The 15,688-nt window shown below is 43.9% G+C and overlaps 1 long non-coding RNA gene across 4 annotated transcripts in view; it reads left to right on the top strand.

Moving 5' to 3' along the window:
- LOC114670863 (uncharacterized) overlaps positions 1-15,688 on the top strand; it is a 106,230-nt gene that overhangs the window by 42,893 nt on the left and 47,649 nt on the right. For 2 of the 4 annotated variants that reach the window (XR_003720651.2, XR_013401148.1), the window contains one exon: positions 2,931-3,276. This is a non-coding gene — a long non-coding RNA (uncharacterized LOC114670863). Of the gene's footprint in view, positions 1-2,930; positions 3,277-12,696; positions 12,815-15,688 lie in introns of those variants that run through there. The other 2 variants (XR_013401149.1, XR_013401150.1) reach the window with 1 other exon arrangement.

Consider the following 15,688-nt stretch of genomic DNA (forward strand, 5'->3'; position numbering starts at 1 on the left):
AAGATGTTGGGAATGCTGGGATATATTTTTTCCTAGAAAAGTGAGGGTAGGTCACAGCTACCATGGCCACTTAAATGGGGGTAAACTGACCCTGAGGTCTCCAATCTCTCCATTCTCCTGACCTGTACTGGGGAGAACCAGAAAGCTTCTTTCAAATACACCTTCTACTTTAGTCATTTGGGTCTCAGTGTCTCAGCACTGTCTCACTAATGTGCCCATTTCGTCTTCAGCTTTGCGCCTGTGATTTCAGTGTCTGGAATGCACTGTCCTCTGTATTGGTCATCAAGGCCCATCCAAGCAAGCCCTGCATAAGCTTCCCCATCTCATTCTTTATTTTATTTTAAAATATTTATTTATTTATTTGAGATGAAGTCTTGCTCTGTTACCCAGTCTGGAGTGCAGTGGCATGATCTTGGCTCACTGCAACCTCCTAGTGATTCTCCTGCCTCAGCCTCCTGAATAGCTGGGATTACAGGCGCCCACCACCAGGTCTGGCCAATTTTTATATTTTCAGTAGAGACGGGGTTTTACCATGTTGGCCAGGCTGGTCTTGAACTCCTGACCTCAAGTGATCTGCCTGCCTTGGCCTTCCAAAGTGCTGGGATGACAGGCGTGAGCCACTGAGCCCGGCCTTCCCCAGCTCATTCTAAATCTCGGCAATGTGCCACTCTTCTGAAGTCCTAGGCTTATAGTCTGGAGTACATGGTCTAGCACTTAATTATCCAGGGTATTAATGAAGTCCTTGGATAATTTAGAAATTGAATACATTTGGATGCACCTATGATAGAAGCAACTCTAAATATTTTATGAAAGCATATTCCATATAATTTTTTTTTTTTTTAGACTGAGTCTTGCTGTGTTGTCCAGGCTGGAGTGCAATGGCGTGATCTTGGCTCACTGCAACCACTGCCTGCCAGGTTCAAGCGATTCTTCTGCCTCAGTCTCCTGAGTAGCTGGGATTACAGGCATGCGCCACCACCCCCAGCTAATTTTTGTATTTTTAGTAGAGACGGGGTTCCACCATGTTGGTCAGGTTGGTCTTGAACTCCTGACCTTGTGATCTGCCTGGGTCAGCCTCCCAAAGTGCTGGGATTACAGACATGAGCCACTGCGCCTGGCCAGAATTTTTAATGATAATGTTTGCTTTTTGTTAATGTGCTTTTATTTTGCACAGGGAAGTCATCTGAAAAGACTTGAGTTTGAATGTTGCCTTCCTTACTTAATAGATATGTAACCTTGGCAAGTTACTTAACCTCCTTGGGTCTCAATATCTTAATCTGTAAAATGGTAGTAATATCTTTCTCATAGATTTGTTGGGATAATGAAACTAATATGCTATATGTATGGTTACAGTACTTGGTTGTAAATATTAAAGCCTCATTCAGTCTGTTTGATAAATCTGAAATCTATTTAAACTCTGATGTGCTCTCTGTAATACTGTTTTTTTTTTTTTTTTTTTTTGAGATGGAGTCTCACTCTGTCGCCCAGGCTGGAGTGCAGTGGTGTGATCTGGGCTCACTGCAACCTCCACCTCCTGGGGTTCAAGTGATTCTCGTGCCTCAGCCTCCTGAGTAGCTGGGATTGAATGTAATGTATTTTATAGATCAAGTCCCAGCACAAACACTAATTCCTCCAAGAAGCCTTCATTAATCCCCCACCCAGTACTCCTGATTTCACTAGTCACAGCACCTACCCCACTATATTGTATCTTCCTGTTTGTCTCTCCTTTTAGACTAAGTTCTGTGAGGTAAGGATCCTGTTTACTTCTGTTTTTCCACTGCCAAGCACATTACCTGGATAAACAAATATTTGAATAAGTTGAGCCTATTTTTAAAGCAATGGTAAACATAACACAGCAACATTACAAAACTAATTTCTGAATTGTATGACATTGTTTTTTACAAGGTGGTCTTCTAGCAAGATAGCATTTCTTACTATCATGTTTTTAATGTGCCTCTAATTACTGAATTGGATCCAGAGATGTGGTCCAATTACTTGTTAACTTTTGTCACCTGACCTGTCCCCACAACTTATATTTTGTAAGTGTGGCAGAGACCACTAATTCTCATGGTCCTGTCTCTTCTTCCTTTTAATAGCATGACTCTGCTACCCTGCTCTCCACACAGTAAATCTTAGCAGGGTGCATGGCTGCCAGCTAGATACTACACTGTCCAGCCTCTCTTGCAATTAGAGGTGGTCCCATAACTATGTTCTGGTCAATGGAATGTGAGTGAAGCAATGTGTGTAACTTCTGGGTCATGTCTTTAAAAAGAAAAGGTAGTTGCTCTCTCACTCTTTCATCCTTCTGCTTGCTATGACATGGTGACACATTAAGCAGCCACCATGGACCCAGAGATGCAAGCCTTTTCTATCAAAGACCATCTACTCCATATATCTCTGTACTAGTACTTTATTTGAAGTAAGAGGCTCACTATATTTGTGGGTTTCTTTGTTGTAGCAGCATGGCTGATATCCTTTGAATGAAAATTAAGATAACCATATAATTCATTAAATCCCTTAGCCTACTCTGAAGAATGTTTTCAAGGAGCGCAAAATAAAAACCAAGTTTCAATGAAAATAGAGTTTACTGAAGTCACTTATTCAATGGCATTTTGTGAAAAACTATGAAATTTATTCTATCATGAGCATATTCAAAGTTCTAGGTTTATAAACATAGTAGCTCTTCTATTTAGCATTGCTTTTTAGCATAACTTTGAAATCCCAGATAGATTATGTGGTAGCCTCCAAGATGGCCTCATTGACCTTCCTCTCTTGGTATTCTTACCCTTTCTGTTTTCCCTTCCTATGCTGAATGACGGCTGGCCCATGTAACCAACACAATACTGTGGAAGTGACATGTGTAACTTTTAACACAAAATCATAAGAGACATTGCAGTTTCCACCATGGTCTCTCTCGGATCTCTTGCCAGCCACCAAGCAGCCAGCAAGCAGCCCTATGGAGAGGCCAATGTGGAGAGAAACTGAGGCCTTCCACCAAAAGCCAGCACCAACTTGCCATCCATGTGTGTGAACCTGCTTGCAGTACAGAGTGGTCAACCCCAGTCAAGCTTTCAGATAACTACAGCCCTAGCTGACATCTTGACTACAGCTTCAAGAGCGATATCAAGGCAGAACTGCTTCGCTAAACTGCCCTTGAATTCCTGACCCACAGAAACTGAGAGAGAGAATAAATGTTTATTGTTATTTCAAGTGACTACATTCTGGGGGTAACTTCTTATGTATAGATAACATATACTATAAATTTCTTGAAAGTAAGATTCATGACTTATACTTATTTTACCTCAAGTTATTGTTATCAACTACTCTCCCACCCCTAACCTAGGTGATTAGAGCATACTACAACATCTGATACATGAGATGTGAAATGATATTCTCTTTGAAATTCAGCATAGGTTAACTCAGTGAGAGAAAACAACATATTAATTAGTCTGACTAGCTTTTCCTCCCTGAGGGCATTTAAGATTTCTCAGGGTGGAGGTGAGGAGAAGTGGTAGAACTCAGGTCTCAGATGAGTATTGTTACTTGTCATACTGGAATCTCCCCAAATTCTCTGTTGTCAGTAGTTAAGTTGAATATTTTCTTCAGACTGAGTGTGTATGAAAGCTCTGGTAAATGGAATGTTTCCAATATCCTATGGAAACTCACCTGGGCAAATGAAGTGAATCAATGTCTGGAAGGAAAGTAAAGGCATTCCTCTCTTCACAGGATAAATTCAGGGACAGGTCCTTTACTAGGGACCAGGTGAAAACTGCACAGGCAGGAAGAACTAACAGTCAGCCCACTGTGAATATAAAGGGGCAGGAAGAGACTAGTGAGGAAGGGCAGCAGCTGCTGCTGCTGCTGGTGGTGGGGTTGGGTGGGCAGTGGAGCAGAGATCAGAGACAGATTGGCTTTAGACCCAAAATTTATCTACATATATTTAAAGATAGGATCTTACTCTATTACTCAGGCTGAAGTGCAGTGGCCTGATCATAGCTCACTGCAACCTCAAACTCCTGGGCTCATACCATCCTCTCACTTAGGCCTCCTGAGTAGGTGGGACTACAGGCATGTACCACTGTACCTGGCTAATTTTATTTTATTTTATTTTATTTTTTTTGAGATGGAGTTTCACTCTTGTCTCCCAGGCTGGAGTGCAATGGCACGATCTTGGCTCACTGTAACCTCCACCTCCCGGGTTCAAGCCATTCTCCTGCCTCAGCCTCCAGGGTAGCTGAGATTACAGGCACCTGCCACCATGCCTGGCTAACTTGTGGATTTTTTTTTTTTTTTTAAAGTAGAGACGGGGTTTCACCATGTTGGTCAGGCTGGCTTTGAACTCCTGACCTCAGGTGATCCATTCGTCTTGGCCTCCCAAAGTGCTGGGATTACATGTGTGAGCCACTGCGCTCGGCCTAATTTTACTTTTTGTAGAGACAGGGCTCTTGCTATGTTGCCCAGGCTGGTCTCAAATTCCCGACCTCAAGCAATCCTCTTGTCTTGGCCTTCCAAAGTGCTGGGATTACAGTTATGAACCACTGTGCCTGGCTTTGATACATATTAATATGATGAATATTACCCAGATGAGCATCACTTTCTTCTTGAAATAGTAGTTTTAGATTGTTTTCGTTACAAGGCTGACTGGAGCCTCCAGCCTTCTCACTCTGCAAAAGATTAGGAGATCTGCATCTCTGATATTCAAATCCCTATAGTGGGTCCCCAGTGGTGGGAAACAGTGGGAAAGGGACATTGGGAGCTCAGAACTGTCATTTCCCCACTGCTTTAGTACTCAGTTCCCTTAGCTCAGACAGCTTATGTCTGGGGTCACATGGGGTTCTGTGGGTGCTAGACTGGTCACCTTTAACAAGGCAAAGTAAATTACTTCTCAGAACTGAACAGCAGATGTTGGAGGAGGACAATATTCTAGATATCATCTAGCCCAATGTCCTCATTTTAAACAAGGCCCAGAGAAAGGAAATGACTTGCCCAAGGTCATACAGCTAATGTGGGACAGAATTCAGGTGTCTTTATTCCAAGTCAGCTCTTTCCATCATGCCACATTTGCTTTCACTCATTAGGATAAAATCATATTCCATTTTTTCCTACTGACTCCCAACTTCCAGTTCTGGGTTGGGAAAGGTCAATTTCCAGACTTTTCTTTTCTAAGGATAGGACCAAGAGACTTCGCTACTATTTTTAGGCAAAATAGAGCGTTACCTCCTTTCCCTGCCTCTCTTTCCCCTGTTGTTTTCAATGAGGAACTGAGTCTATTTCTCTATGGCAGGAGGTATCTCAAGTTCTGAGTTCCATTCAGTTTGTGGCAGGGAAGCTGATAGGCACAATGCTGTGGGATGCCCTTCACCTTGGCAGGCTGATTGTACCCAACTGGTGGTCATGGCCTAGTGCCCATTGGCAGGCAGGGTGTCCACTCATGCATTAACTTGATGTCTGTTGTCCATGGATGCCAGATGGCTGGCTGAATACCTATAGTGCATCTTGTCTGGTCTGCAGTTCCTGGTTTGTGTCACTTTTAGATTTGAACATGTGTGAGAATTTTAGGAGGGTGGTCGCTCCACGGATTTAAGATACTGGCATTTCCAGATTGGCAGAAGGGAGGACACCTTACTGCCAACCTAGAATCTGTGCTGGATAGCACAAGACCTGGACTTCAGGAAAGTTCTTAAAATGTCTCTGTGATCTCTCTCTTCCCAACACTCCCCCACTGTAGAGTTCTTGGTGTCACTCCTCCCTACATGGTATGTATCTCCGTCTCAGGCCAGTGTCTAAGAATGGGAAGGCAGAGAAGTGACGTATGTGTGCGTTAGGATGAGTGGACTGGGAAGGAGAAAAGGCACCCTGCTTACTCGTTCCCACAGACTCAGAAGACTCTGGAAGCTACCTAATGCCCTAAAATTTCCACTGCAGTCCCAGACAACCTTAGACTATATCTCCACCTACTGGACACCAAGGAGATTGACAACACTGTCTCAGTTTTTTCTTTAGAACTAGCATAGAGCCTAAAACCTCATCAATACTCTACGGTTTTTTTTTTTTTTTTTTTTTTTTTTTTTGAGACGGAGTCTTGCTCTGTCGCCCAGGCTGGAGTGCAGTGGCCGGATCTCAGCTCACTGCAAGCTCCTCCTCTCGGGTTCACGCCATTCTCCTGCCTCAGCCTCCCGAGTAGCTGGGACTACAGGCACCCGCCACTTCGCCTGGCTAGTTTTTTGTATTTTTTAGTAGAGACGGGGTTTCACGGTGTTAGCCAGGATGGTCTTGATCTCCTGACCTCGTGATCCGCCCGTCTCGGCCTCCCAAAGTGCTGGGATTACAGGCTTGAGCCACCGCGCCCGGCCAATACTCTACATTTATCCCAAGGTTAAATCATTCCTTCTCAGAATTTGTTGAAGCTATGGGGGCAGACTGACTGCCTTTTCAGGGAGACTGGGTACTAGGAAGACTTGGGTACAATTTCCCCCATACACTGCTTTCTCTCTTTTTTTTTTTTTCTTTTTTTTTTGAGACGGAGTCTCGCTCTGTCGCCCAGGCTGGAGTGCAGTGGCCAGATCTCCGCTCACTGCAAGCTCCGCCTCCCGGGTTCGCGCAATTCTCCTGCCTCAGCCTCCCGAGCAGCTGGGACTACAGGCGCCCGCCACCTCGCCCGGCTTATTTTTTTGTATTTTTAGTAGAGACGGGGTTTCACCGTGTTAGCCAGGATGGTCTCGATCTCCTGACCTCGTGATCCACCCGTCTCGGCCTCCCAAAGTGCTGGGATTACAGGCTTGAGCCACCGCGCCCGGCCATACACTGCTTTCTCTATCAAAAAAATCTGTCAGCCGGGCACAATGGCTCATGACTGTAATCCCAGCACTTTGGGAGGCCGAAGTGGGTGGATCTCCTGAGATTAGGAATTCAAGACCAGCCTGGCCAACGTGATGAAACTCCCTTTTCTACTAAAAATACAAAAATTAGCCAGGCATGGTGGCGGCGTGCACCTGTAATCCCAGCTACTCTGGAGGCTGAGGGAGAATTGCTTGAACCTGGGAGGCGGAGGTTGCAGTGAGCCGAGATTACACCATTGTACTCCAGCCTGGGCTACAGAGCAAGACTCTGTCTCAAAAAACAAAACTAAACAAAAAACGTCTCAGGCGCTGGATCAAGAGCCTCAATTCCTTGCTTCAGTTGCCCTGGATATAGGTTGGTTAAACTCTATTCACCTCCTATGCCCATGGACAGAAAACAGCAGGTAGGTGGGGTTAGATCATAGGGTCCCTGTTAGCCTTAGGGCAAGGGGAAAGCAATCTTAAAGAATTGCCTTTTACTCGTCTCTCTGTCTGCCACCTGACTCAAATATGGGAGAGACTAGGGGTGTCCGCTATTGTTCTTTTTTTTTTTTTTTTGTATTTTTAGTAGAGATGGGGTTTTACCATATTGGTCAGGCTGGTCTCGAACTCCTGACCTTGTGATCCGCCCGCCTCGGCCTCCCAAAGTGCTAGGATTACAGGCGTGAGCCTCCGTGCCCGGCTCTATTGTTCTTTTCACATCCACCAGCAGTTCTCTTCCTATGCTCATTAGCAAAGACAATTCCATTAGAATCCATTAACGATCATTTTGTCCATGCTGAAACCATGGGCTAGCTATTCACCAAAGTCCCTGGGCTACATCTTCAGAAGTCAAGGTCGTATATAAGTAGTGACAGCTCTCAAATGAATTCTTTATTGGTGAAATGGGGACAATGTCAATACACATCCTCAAAATTGATCAGGCTGCACAATAATATCAATTCATGGAGGTTACAGCACTAGGAAAACAATTTACATCAGATCCAGAAATTTACTCTCCTTCTCCAGCTGAACATCTTACCAGGTGAAGTAAGAAGCAGTCATTTCTTTTTTATTTTTTGGATGTCTGGTTTTCACTTAAAACATGCCCTTTAAATATCTTTCAAATTTTTGTTTAAAGGGAAGGAATCATGAAGGAATTAAGACAATGTTGGGGATCATCTTATGCTACATACAGTTCATGTCATTTCTGTATTATGTATCTTCAGTTTATTCATTATAGCTAAAATGTATTGAGTGTTTACTGTTAAAACTCTTAAAAACTTTAATGCATTTTTCCCACTTATATCTTTAAATTATCTTATGACATAAATACTATACTTTTATTTTCTTTATGTTCTTAATCACTACTATGCTTTTATTTTTATTTTGAGACAAAGTCTTGCTTTGACACCCAGGCTAGAGTACAGTGGCGTGATTTCAGCTCACTGCAACTTCTGCCTCCTGTACTCAAGTGATTCTCCTGAGTCAGCCTCCTGAGTAGCTGGGATTACAGGCGCCCGCCACCACGCCCAGCTAATTTTTGTATTTTTAGTAGAAACAGGGTTTCACCATGTTGGCCAGGCTGGTCTTGAACTCCTGACCTTAAGTGATCCACCCGCCTTGGCCTTCCAAAGTGCTGGGATTACAGGAATGAGCCACTGCACCCAGTCCCCACACTATTTACTTTGTGATTTGTGTGTAGATTTTTAAAGAACTTGAGTCCTTAAAAATTCAAATAGTAGGCCGGGCGCGGTGGCTCATGCCTGTAATCCCAGCACTTTGGGAGGCCGAGGTGGGCGGATCACAAGGTCAGGAGATGGAGACCATCCTGTCTAACATGGTGAAACCCCGTCTCTACTAAAAAAAAAAAAAAAAAAAAAAAAAAAAATTAGCCGGGTGCGGTGGCCGGCGCCTGTAGCCCGAGCTACTGGGGAGGCAGAGGCAGGAGAATGGCGTGAACCCGGGAGGCGGAGCTTGCAGTGAGCCGAGATCGCACCACTGCACTCCAGCCTGGGCAACAGGGCGAGACTCCGTCTCAAAAAAAAAAGAAAAGAAAAAAAAATTCAAATAGCATACTTATCTTCCTTATATATTCCTAAAAGCCTTCATTCAATAACATGTGGTTTCAGAAACTGTTGTGCATACAAATTAATATAAGGGGTATTGCTAAAAATAGATTCCTGTATGCTGCTTCCGGATACTCTGATTCAGGAAATCTGGACAAAAGTCTAGGAATCTGCATTTTAAAACAAGGCTCTAAAATAATTGTGATGTAGGTGACAGTTGAACTATGCTTTGGGAAACACTGCCTTTGATTATGAATGGTATCAGGGTAGGGCTGTAACTAAAACAAACCTTCATGTGTCCATCTCATTTAATTGGCTCCATGTAGCAACAGATATAACATTGGGGTTTGTATCATCCTTGGCTAAGAACTAAACCCTGCTCATTCACTTATTTATTTATATATTCTGCGGCAAGGAGAGGTAGCCCTGGGGCCTGTTTGTTAAAAGCCCTCAGAAAAGAGGCTATTATGTTAAATTTTTTTTTTCTTTCTCCTAACCTGAAACATCTCTGTGCAAAGGTTTGGTGAAGGCTGTACAATTTGACATGTTAGCCCTGGTGATTCTGCAGTTCTTCAAAGGAGAGGGCTGAGAAGCAGCTGTTATTTTTTTCCACCTTTTGAAATGCACAATGCAGGGGGCAGGGTAAGGGAGGAGAGTCAAGGGACTAAGCTGGAGTTAGTAAACAAGCTTTGAAGCACAATAAGAAAGCATATTGGCAGGGGGAGAAATCAAGGGCTATGTAATACCACAGCATCCTCTGAAGACAGCACCAGTCACTGCTGGGTCTTCTCTATTTTTGGGGAAATAACAACAACAAAACAGTAATGGCAAACTGTCCCTCGGCTAACATCTGAAGGTTTGTCTGAAAATGTTCTGAAAAGCAGTTCGCATCGGAGAAGCAAGAGAATGAAGGGCAAGTCTTGAAGGAAAAAAAGAAATTAGGGCAAAGAACTCAGCAAGTACCTCAAATAGCCCAGAGGAGGTTGCAGGGACTTAGCAGAAAGCTCCATTTAATCTCTGGCCCAGCTAACATAGCCTAGAGGACACTTTCAATGTACTTTTTTTTTTTTTTTTTTTTAAACAAGCCTAGCTTTTGAGGTTGTGATGAGCCCTTCCAGCTCCTAGAATCAGTGATGGTTCTTTGAAGAATTTTTTCCCTGCTTAACTTCTGGGGACATATTAACTAAAACACCCAACTGGGAAATTAGGGAACTCCAAAGCTGCTCCTTGTGTTTAAAAAAACTACATTTGATTCAATATAGTCAGGGAAAAAAACCTTCCTTTTCTAGGTTACTTTCTCCTCCCACTGCTTCTCTCACCTCATCTGGATGGCCTCAGAGAATATTTTAAGGTTGACAGGAAAATTTTACAGAATGATCAAAAGTAAAGCAAGCCCTAGAAATGGTTGCATAATTTTCCTTTTCATTATAAAAATACTTTTTCAATTGAATAACTAAAAAACATGAAATTTTATTGTTGGACTGAACCTTAGAGGTCATCTAGTTCAATTTGTTCACTTTATAGAAGAGAGGATTAAGGCACAGAATGTTTAACTGACATTTCCAAGGTCACAGGGCTCATCTTAGACTAAATATGTTTGACTCCTAGTTCAATGTTACCTCTCAACTGCTTTCATAATCACTTTTTTTGAGACAGGGTCTCATTCTGTTGGCCAGGCTGGAGTGCAATAGTCCAATTAGAGCTCACTGCAGCCTGAAACTCCTGGGCTCTAGGGATCCTCCCGCCTCAGTCTGTAGCTGGGACTACAGGCAAATGCCACCATGCCTGGCTAATTTTTTAATTTAATTTTATTTTTCTTGTGGAGACGGTCTCGCTATGTCACTGAGGCTGGTCTTGAATTCCTGGCCTCAAGTGATTCTCCCACCTCGGCCACCCAAAGGGTTGTGATTACAGGCTTGAACCACTGTGCCTGGGTATAACCACTTTTGTCAAGTAGGTTTGCCTGTCTACTTAGTACTCAACTACTATAGTAACAGTTTTTTTTTGGGGGGGGTGAGGGTGGGGGGTGGTTTGGCATATGGTACATATTTCTCTGAGCTTTGAAAATAACTAATTTCCTTCAAAAAAAAAAAAAAAGACTTACCTCAATCTTATTATAAAAGTAAGCATTCAAAAACCCCGACACACCCTACAGCAAACGCTCAATGCTCCGGGTACTGATTATCCAGTTTCCTTTATTCTCCCTTCTGTGGACCACGCACTTGGATGTTTGCATTAGTCACTAGCTCTATAAAAAGTCTGATATTACATATGTTGTTGGACTGTGTGGCAGTTTCCTGATTTCTAGATTGTAGCTGTGGTGCTATCTTCTCACACTTAGTGTTCCAGTGGTCATCAGAGGCTGTAGCTCCTTTGGTGAGTCAGTTCGGTAGTGTTCTGAGAGTCATTCCTAGCAGTCCCACCTAGAGCCTGCTCCTTCAGCTATTCAGATGATTTTTTTTTTTTTTTTTTTTTTTTTGAGACAGAGTCTCGCTCTGCCGCCCAGGCTGGAGTGCAGTGGCGTGATCTTGGCTCACTGCAAGCTCCGCCTCCCGGGTTCACGCCATTCTCCTGCCTCAGCCTCCCGAGTAGCTGGGACTACAGGCGCCCGCCACCTCGCCCGGCTAGTTTTTTTTTGTATTTTTTAGTAGAGACGGGGTTTCACTGTGTCAGCCAGGATGGTCTTGATCTCCTGACCTTGTGATCCGCCCGTCTTGGCCTCCCAAAGTGCTGGGATTACAGGCTTGAGCCACCGCGCCCGGCCTATTCAGATGATTTTGTAAGCACCTAATTTTCTATATTAAATTCCCTTTCTGCTTAAAATATCAAGAGTGGTTTCTGTTTCCTTCTAAACCCTGAAAGATACAAGCATTAAGAAGCTAATTACCACACAACTCAGTAAGTATATTTTAAAAAGTATGAATGGGCTGGGTGCAGTGGCTCAGGCCTGTAATCTCAGCACTTTGGGAGGCCAAGGCTCACGCCTGTAATCCCAGCACTTTGATCATGAGGTCAGGAGATTAAGACCATCCTGGCTAACACAGTGAAACCCTGTCTCTACTAAAAGTACAAAAAATTAGCCAGGCGTGGTGGCAGGTGCCTGTAGTCCCAGCTACTCGGGAGGCTGAGGCAGGAGAATGGCGTGAACTCGGGAGGTGGAGCTTGCAGTGAGCCGAGATTGCGCCACTGCACTCCAGCCTGGGCGACAGAGCAAGACTCCGTCTCAAAAAAAAAAAAAAGAAAAAAAAAAAGTATGAATGGGGAAGAATAGGAGCATAGAACAGGGAACTTGGAAAAATTACCCCAGAGGTAACATTTAAGTTGGAATTGAAGGTGGAATAGGAATATGCTAAGCAGAAAGGCATTGGGAAGGGGAGGGAACAAGTGCATTTCAGGAAACAAGATGTGCTGAGGTATGGTTATTAAAGACCACAATGTATTAGAAAGATGGTGAGTTCGCCATGGCTAGACTCTGAATAGGATGGGGAGAGATGAGGCTGTAGCAATCATAAAATACAGTGGGGTTAAAAGTGCTGCCTTTAGGGGTAGCAGACATGACTCCCATTCTGGTTTCCCCATATAGTAACTAAACAACTCTGGTCAAATCTTGTAAGTTTGAGGACCTTCAGCTTCCTTATTTATCAAGGAAGGACTTGTATCTCTACTTGTAAGCACAGTATCCACTTTATTAAGATTATGTGGAATTAAATGTGACATGCATATAAAGTACATTGTATAGTACTTGGTGCATACCAAGTGCTCATAAGCCTTTGCTATTACTCTTTTTTTCTTTTTTTTTTTTTTGCCAGGGCCTCACTCTGTTCCCATGCTGGAGTGCAATGGTGTGAACATAGCTCATTGTAGCTTCTAACTACTGAAGGTCAAGCCATCCTCCCGCCTCAGTCTTCCAAGTAGCTGGGACTACAGGTACTTGCCACTATGCTTGGCTAATTTTTTTAATTTTTAGTAGAGACAAGGTCTCTTTATGTTGCCCAGGTTGGTCGTGAACTCCTGGGCTCAAGTGATCCTCCTGCTTCAGCCTCCCAAAGTGTTGGGATTACCAACAAGAGCCACCATGCCTGGCCTGCTATTTACTATTACTGGGTACATTAAGAACAATTAAATATTATGAAAGTTGTGCTATGGCAGGTGGAAGATAAACTGAGTGAGGAAAACCTAGTAGCTGAAAGATTAGTTGCTGCAATAGTTCAGGCAAAGGTGATGATCTGAAATAGAGTAGTGGTGATGGAGAGGCAAAGAACTGGCTGGTTTCTGAAGTCATCTCTGGTATTTAAATGCCAGGATTTGGTGGCTAATTGAATGTGAGGGAATTCTGAAAAGACTGAGTGAACAGTAACATCATTAATCTGGATTAGTCATGTACAAGGAAAGGCAAGTCTAGGTGACAGCTGAAGCTCTAAGTGCCTTCAAGTCCAAGGCCCCTTTGAGGAAAATGGCTCTAAGTAGTTCTTTTTTTTTGAGACTGATCTCCTCACTCTGTCGCCCAGGCTGGAGTGCAGTTGCGTGATCTCAGCTCATCGCAACTTTCGCCTCCTGGGTTCAAGTGATTTTCCTTTCTCAGCCTCTCGAGTAGCTGGGATTATAGACAGGCACCATCATGCCTGGCTAATTTTTGCACTTTTTAGTAGAGACGGGGTTTCACCATGTTGGCCAGGCAGGTCTCGAACTCCTGACCTCAAGTGCTCCACCCGCCTCGGCCTCCCAAAGTGCTGGGATTACAGGCGTGAGCCACTGCGCCCAGTGCCGCAACTAATTCTTTCATGAACAACATTGATATGACTACTATCACAAGCATCACAAGAAACAACCTGCTACTGCTTGAATGCTTCAGGGAGCAGGACTAAAATGGACCACTGGTCCTGCAAATAGGGGATCGAGTGGTGATGATGGTAACAGGGTGGCCAGATTGCAGTGGATCAAGGAGTAAGTGGGAATTTAAGACCAGGTATAGAAAACTCTCAAAAAACTTGGCACTGAAGTCATAATTGCTTCAGTGGGAGTGTGAAGGATTTTATGTATGTGGTCAGCATGCACACTCTTCTAGTGTGCAGAAGCTGGAAAGCTAAAGACTAAATTTCCCACATTCTCTTCTAGCTAGCTATGTTAAATCACTTCTGAATTAAGTTCTGCTAATCAGATGCACTAGTATTTCACTTGGATTCTGAAGCCAGCAGGAGTTAAGACAGGGTGCAGGGCATCCATTTAGGGATGCTGACAGTGGCAGAGGTGGTATACTTCTTGGACTAGCAGCAGCAATAGCAGCTTCCTAACTACTGTAGAAGCTTCTTGAATGTAGTAGAAGCTTCCTAAATATAGTAGAAGTGGTAGCAGCTCCTTTAGCAGTCTTTTTTTTTTTTTTTTTTTTTTTGAGACGGAGTTTCACTCTGTCATCCAGGCTGGAGTGCAGCTCACTGCAACCTCCACCTCTTGGGTTCAAGCGATTCTCGTGTCTCAGCCTCCTGAGTAGCTGGAGGCTACCCACCACCACACCTGGATAATTTTTGTGTATCTTTAGTAGAGATGGGGCTTCACCGTGTTGGTCAGGTTGGTCTTGAACTCCTGACCTCAGGTGATTCACCTGCCTCAGCCTCCCAAAGTGCTGGGATTACAGGCGTGAGACACTGTGCCCGGCCTGATTAGCAGTTTCTTTTTTGAGGCAGGGTCTCACTCTCTCGCCCAGGCTGGAGTGCAGTAGTAAGATCTCAGCTTACTGCAACCTGTCTCCTGAGCTCAAGCAATCCTCCCATTTCAGCCTCTTGAGTAGCTGGGACTGCGGGTGCATGCCACCATACCCCAGCTAATTTTTGTATTTTTAGTGGAGACAGGGTTTCACCATGTTGTCCAGGCTAGTCTCCAACTCCTGGGCTCAAGCAAGCCCACCTTGGCCTCCCAAAGTGCTGGCATTACAGGTGTGAGCCACCATGACTGGCCTCCCTTAGCAGTCTTTAGGAATCATTTCTGGAAGTCCAGTCTAGAGTTTGTTTCTTCAGCCTGCCTCAGAATTCTGTGATCCATCCATTTAATGCCCTAGTAATAAGTCCTTTACTGCTTAATCTAGCTAGAATGGATTCTGTTCTCTGCAACCAAATGCTGATTAATATGGAGAACAAGGTATACATTAAAAAAAAAAAACATAAACATTTTCACACCTGAAAGAGTTAAGGAAAGAGTAGAGTTAATTTAAAGAGAAGAGGGCTAGATATGGTGGCTCACCGCCTGTAATCCCAACACTCTGGGAGGCTGAGATGGGAGGATCACGTGAGGCCAGGAGTTTGAGACCAGCCTGGGCAACATAGTGAGATCCCATCTCTACCAAAAAAAAAAAAAAAAAAAAAAAAAAAAAAAAAAAAAAAAAGAAAGAGCACTCGTGGAAGGTAAGGTGGGAAGACTACTTGAGTCCAGGAGTTCGAGGTTGCAGGGATGTATGATAGCACTCTTGCATTCCAGCCTGGGTGACAGAGTGTGGCCCTATCTCAAAGAAAAATAAAAGATAATGAGCAGAGAGGAATTGACTTATGGAAGACATTGGAGGATAGGAGCAGCTCAGTGTAGCAGACTGCATTCAAGACAGCCCCCCATTGATTCTTGCCTCCTGGTATTCATGTTCCTGTAAAGTCCCCTTCCACACTGAAAAGGGCTCACCAGTGTAACCAAAAGCATATTGTGGAAATGATGTAGTATGACTTCTGAAGTTAGGTCATAAAAGAATTTACGGCTTCCACCTTGCTCTTAGATTGCTCACCATGGGGGAAGTCAGTTGACATGTTGTAAGGATACTCG

This window comes from Macaca mulatta, chromosome 11, assembly GCF_049350105.2.
Source record: "Macaca mulatta isolate MMU2019108-1 chromosome 11, T2T-MMU8v2.0, whole genome shotgun sequence".
Lineage (NCBI taxonomy): Eukaryota > Metazoa > Chordata > Mammalia > Primates > Cercopithecidae > Macaca > Macaca mulatta.